We start from the raw sequence: 6000 nt of genomic DNA on the forward strand, positions 1-6000 counted from the left end.
AAGCATCCACTACCAATCCAATTTAGTACACAATTGAGAAAGTAAACACATAAACTATCCAATTGGAAGATTTAGAAATGAGCTTTATTAATAAAACTCTCTTTGGCTGATTATATTCATCAATTGTTCCAACAATTTAGTCTAGAAAATAATAACTTTTCTAGAAAAACTCAAGAACATCACATACCCTAGAGGCGATACTATGGCTAAAGTAATATCTAACAAAATTACCACATTTTACTAGAGAGATTATTAAATCATATTCTAACAATAAGAAGATTCAAGAATATACTTATGAATTAATTAGAAATTAAATACCAATCTAGCAAAACAATTATGAAAAAGAGAACAATTTATTACAATTATCAAAACGTGAAAAACATGCTTGGATTGAATAGTGGACAACTCACAACATTGGAGATTCACCCCTAACCCTAGCTTAGGTTCTTAAACTTTAATAGAGAATAAAAAAATCTCACAACTTGATGAAAAATAAGGTTTTCCAGCAGCCCAAAAATGTGGCTTCCCTTGTATCACTTTAATATTTATAATATTCAAAACCCTAAAATACATGCTTCCCAAAAAGGAAAATATAAAATGTCAATTCCTGTTTTTCAACAGCAAGTCAACTTCCAGGTCAGTCTTGGCCTTGAATACGGCAGATTCTAAAGTTTTGGTAAACTAAAAAGTTTTAGATCTTTAAGTCCAATTTTCGTGGCCACAAGAATCAAGTCAATCAGATATCGGAGTAAAAAGATATGGCCAAAATACCAAAATTGGTATGAATATTTCCATGCCAAGATTTTTTCCATCTGTGGCTCAAAACAAATTTCTCTCTTTTCTTTTATGTTTCCACACATCTTTTACTCATTAAATTCTTTAAAAGCCACTTCTCAATTGATCTTCACCCTTGGATTCTCTTGGCTTCATGTCTGCATACTTAGCTCATTGGTTTTAATCTCCTACAAAAGAAAAATACACGCAAGGAGTATATTTTAGAGAAACTTGCAAACTCTCATATTTACGTGTAAGTATGGAAATAAACACAAAATAGATGTTATAATGCCTTCCAAAACTAAGATAATATTGTACATTTAAGCTATTATCAGTATGCAAGGATGGAGCTATGCTTGGACCTATGAGAAAAGGCAAAACATAATATGTATAAAGCCTGGTTTTGAATTTGGGTCCTAAAAAATTTAAACTTGGGCCCCAAATAACTAACTTAAAACCAAAAAATAGCTCAAATAACAACACAAAATCACACTATTGCTCAGGTGGTAACAACAACAACAAAATATAGAGACCAATACGATGATTGAGGAAATTACAAATATAGATCCTCCTGGTATGTACTATTACAATGTATTTGATCTCCCTTTCTCATCTTTTTTTTAGCAAATTTGGGATTTTGAAAATTCTATCACACACACACACACACATCATTTTTTTTTTCCCCCAATACTTCCATGCTTTCACAAAAAGTACACTTTTCTTATTCAAATTTTCATTAAAATTTGATTCTTTTTACAAGTTTTTGTCTGGGTTCTAAATGATTTATGAAATTTATCTCAAAGCATTAGCATAGGATAATTGCAGCTTAAGGGTCTGTTTGGGATCTACTTATTTTGCTGAAATTGAAAACTTTTTACTGAAAATACTGTAGATAAAGGTAAAAGTTAGCTGAAATAATATAATGGAACCAATGAATTGCAGCTTAAGGGTCTGTTTGGGATCTACTTATTTTGCTGAAATTGAAAACTTTTTACTGAAAATACTGTAGATAAAGGTAAAAGTTAGCTGAAATAATATAATGGAACCAATGAATAGTATCAAAAAGTACAGTGGGATCCATAAATAGTAAAATAAGCTGGCAAAAATAATCTTTACCAAACGGATTTTAGCAAATTTGGGATTTTGAGGATTCTATCACACACACACACACACATACATCCATTTTTTCTTCAATACTTCCATGCTTTCACAAAAAGTACACTTTCTTTATTCAAATCATCAATATATATAAAAGCAGAGACCTCATGCGGGGGAGCATGAGGTTCTGCCACATGTGGCACTCTAATTTTGCATTTGGCCTAATCATTAACTTTCTTCCTACTCTTCCTACTATACTTCAAAACATAGTGTTCATTTGGATAGCACTTAAAAGTGCTGCGTCTGCGTTTTCTCTCTCTTTTTTTTTTTTTTTTTTTCAGCCGCAACTGTTGACTCGGTCTTCTGTGAACAGTGTATTTGTGCATTGTTCACGGGTCCCACAAACTCCACTTTTTATCAACTTTTTCATTAAAAATGGATCCCACAGTACTATTCACACATTTAAAAATTATTTTGCTACAGTGTTTTTAGTTTTCAGTTTTCAGTTTCAGCAAAATAAGTTCTATCCAAACAAACCCGTAGGCTGGCGTTTTAAACTTCATTAAAGGCAAGAAGCTTAAGATGACAAATTAGAGCAAATTACAAGCCCAAGTGTAACTCTATTGATTGTCCCCACGTTTAGATGATGGTAATTGATTGTTCCCACGTTTAGCTCATTTCAAAACTAAGATTTATAATCTCAATGTATTGATTGGCTAAGTCAATCAATTCTGAAGATTAAAAGATATCAACGTTTTTAGTCTTTTAGACTTCAGTATTGGACTCTTCCACTACTAATTTATTTATTTTTTCTGAAATCAAAGAGTTTCTCCCATTGTATCATGTTATAAAAACTTGTTATAGTCCTATAGCTCACCGGACAAAGAAAAGTGAACCGGTGTATTGTTTTTTTTTAAGAATAACCCAAATGCCATTATATTTATATACCTCTGATTTTATTCTCTCACTTTGCCTTTGCTTCTTCCATCGATACCAATCTGCTTTGAAGCTTACATCTTCCTCTGATAGCTGTGTATCAGATTCAAACTTCATTCCTTCTTTGCTAAACTCAAGGTATTTTTTGCCTTCTATTTTCTTCACTCCTTTTTATTATTTAAATAGTTATGTTGTCTACTTGAATATCAAATGGGTATTTGCACGCAAACTGTTTGTTAAAATGCCCAAGTGTTTTGCTCTTTTTTTTTTTCTTCTTTTTTTAGAATTTGATTTTGATAACATTCCTCCTATTTCATTTGGCCAGCCCCTAATAGAAATGAATAATAGGATGAAATTACCCTTTAACTTTAACTTTTGTGATTTTACTTTTCTGATATATAAATCTCCACATGGAACAAAGTCTCACCAAGGAAGAAGCTGAGTTGGTTCTAAGTAGTAATGGAAGCCATGAAAGTAGAATGCATGGATTTTTTTAAAGCTCTTTGATTTTTTTTTTTTTTTTTTTTTTTGCTTACTGTGTCGATGTTATGGACTAAATGTCAAAATTATTTTGTATAGGTACTATTGTTTTAGTTGAGGGCACAATTTGATGTGTTTTGATGTTTGTGTTTGCTGTTCAAGGTTTTTTTTCAAAATAACACTGATTTTCAAACAATTTCGTTAGTTAACACGTTTTCAAAACTATATAGGAAACTAACATCTCTAGTCAAACTCAATTTTGGAATGCTAAACTTGAGTCCACTAGACTCGTTTTTTGGTAAATTGAAATCAAGCCTTACATACTCGATTTTGGTACTCACAACAAAAACAAAAACAACGAAGAGAAAAACCAAAAAATCATCTTCTCAAACAATCAAACACAACAACCCATTTCCAAAACTCTTCTTCTCCAACAATCAAACACAACAACCAAGAAAAACAACGAAATCAACAAACCCAAGACCCACCTGAGGTTTTGCTTAGATCAGATCGGACAGGTTTTGCTGGAGTTGCTGGGATCGGATCGAAACTATGAGGACACCAAAGCTCACCTAGGTTTTGCTCGGATTGGATCAGACCTAGGTTTTGCTAGAGTTGAGTTTTGCCCGAGTTTGTTGAAGGTAAGAATTGCTTTGAAATTTCAATGAAATCGAGTCCAATAAGGTCAAGTTCTATGTTGAAATCGAGTTCATTGTACTCGATTTAGACACCGAAATCGAGTTTATTGCACTCAAGATGTTAGTTTTCTAAATTTTTTTGAAAACATGCAAACTAACAAAATTGTTTGAAAATCAGTGTTATTTTGAAAAAAAAAAAATCTTGTTGTTCACTAGTAGAGGGATATTGCTCCATTGGATGTGAATGGTGATGTTGGCGTCTCAGACAAAGATTGTGAGGTACATGACTTTGATATCAAGGTTTCTGATTTTTATGTATCACTAACCAGGCTGATTGCATTGTTTGGCCAAGATGCAGGGACGGAGTTCATTCGGTAAAATCCAAATATCAATTACTTTATGAGCTAGACACTCAGAACAGAGCATTAGGGTCAGATATGACAAGCAAGAGAGTTTTTTGGAGGCGCCTTTGGAAGATGAAGGTACCGAATAAGATTAAAAATTTTCTATGGCATGCGTGCTCCAAAGCTTTGCCCACAAGATGCAATTTACTTCGGAGGAAAGTGCTGGAAGATCCGACATGCCCACACTGTGGTACTGAAAATGAAAACACGTTGCACGCGTTATGGGAGTGCACTCAGCTACGCATGGTATGGGAAAAGGTTTTTGGATGGATTTTAAAAGACCACCCAAGTATATCGCAGGTCACAGACCTGGTGGCTCTAGTTGGCGAGCATGCAAATCAATTGGTGATGTTTGCTACAATAGCTTGGTTCATTTGGGGCCGAAGGAACAAGGTGAGGTGTAATGAACCAAGTATACCACTGGGTAAAATTCTGGAGAGTGCCGCTTCATTGCTGAGGGATTTTCAATGCCATTCCCGATCTGGTATGAAGGCGTTGATGTAGCGAAGCATCAAATGGAAACCACCAGAAGGAGCGATAGTGAAGACAAATTTTGACGATGCTTTGTTTGTTGAATCAGACCAGGCAGGAATAGGGGTGGTTGTTCGAAATAATAGGGGGCAAGTCATGGTGGCTTTAGCAAAAAATATACCCAAACCAACATCCTCAAAGATACTGGAAGTTCTGGCAGCACGCAGAGCAATTCAGTTCGTGCTTGAGCTGGGGTTTGTGCATTCCATTTTTGAAGGAGACGCAAAAATGGTTGTTAAAGCACTTGCTAATGGAAATTGCTCAATCCCTAGTATCGGTCACATTGTAAAAAACATTGAGTCTATTAGTGGTTTGTTACGAACCAAATCCCTCTCTCATGTTAGGAGGCAAGGAAACACCACGGCCCATGCCTTAGCGCAGAGAGCGAGGCTTTCGTTTCCTGTTTTAATTTGGATGGAGGATGTTCCACCAAATATTTATCATTTTGTATCTACTGATTTTCCTATATCTTAATAAAATGTTAATGAGTTTGTGCATTCCATTTTTGAAGGAGACGCAGAAACGGTTGTTAAAGCACTTGCTAATGGAAATTGCTCAATCCCTAGTATCAGTCACATTGTAAAAAACATTGAGTCTATTAGTGGTTTGTTACGAACCAAATCCCTCTGTCATGTTAGGAGGCAAGGAAACACCGTGGCCCATGCCTTAGCGCAGAGAACAAGGCTTTCTTTTCCTGTTTTAATTTGGATGGAGGATGTTCCACCAAATATTTATCGTTTTGTATCTACTGATTTTCCTATATCTTAATAAAATGTTAACGAGTTTGGATTCTCAAAAAAAAAAAAAAGTTTCTGATTTCCTTTTATATCAAGTTGTGATAGTTAGTTTCTTTGAAAGCACACAACGTTAGTTTTGTTTGTAGAAAAAATTTAAGCAAGAGGAGTGCCATATGCAATTAGTATTTTCCTAAGTCTAACAAAAAAAATTTCTATTTTGTTTAGTGACATTTAGTGCTGCCCCCATTTTAACTAAAAGTGAGTTGTTACTTCCTTTTTTTTGTTTTATTGAAGTTATTTGTAATTTGTGGAGCTAAAGATATATGTTACGTTACAAATGCCGCCTAAACCCAATTTTTTTGGAATGGTTGATGGTGCCCCTATTTAACTTCAAGTGAGTTT

This window comes from Quercus robur, chromosome 6 (assembly GCF_932294415.1).
Source record: "Quercus robur chromosome 6, dhQueRobu3.1, whole genome shotgun sequence".
NCBI lineage: Eukaryota > Viridiplantae > Streptophyta > Magnoliopsida > Fagales > Fagaceae > Quercus > Quercus robur.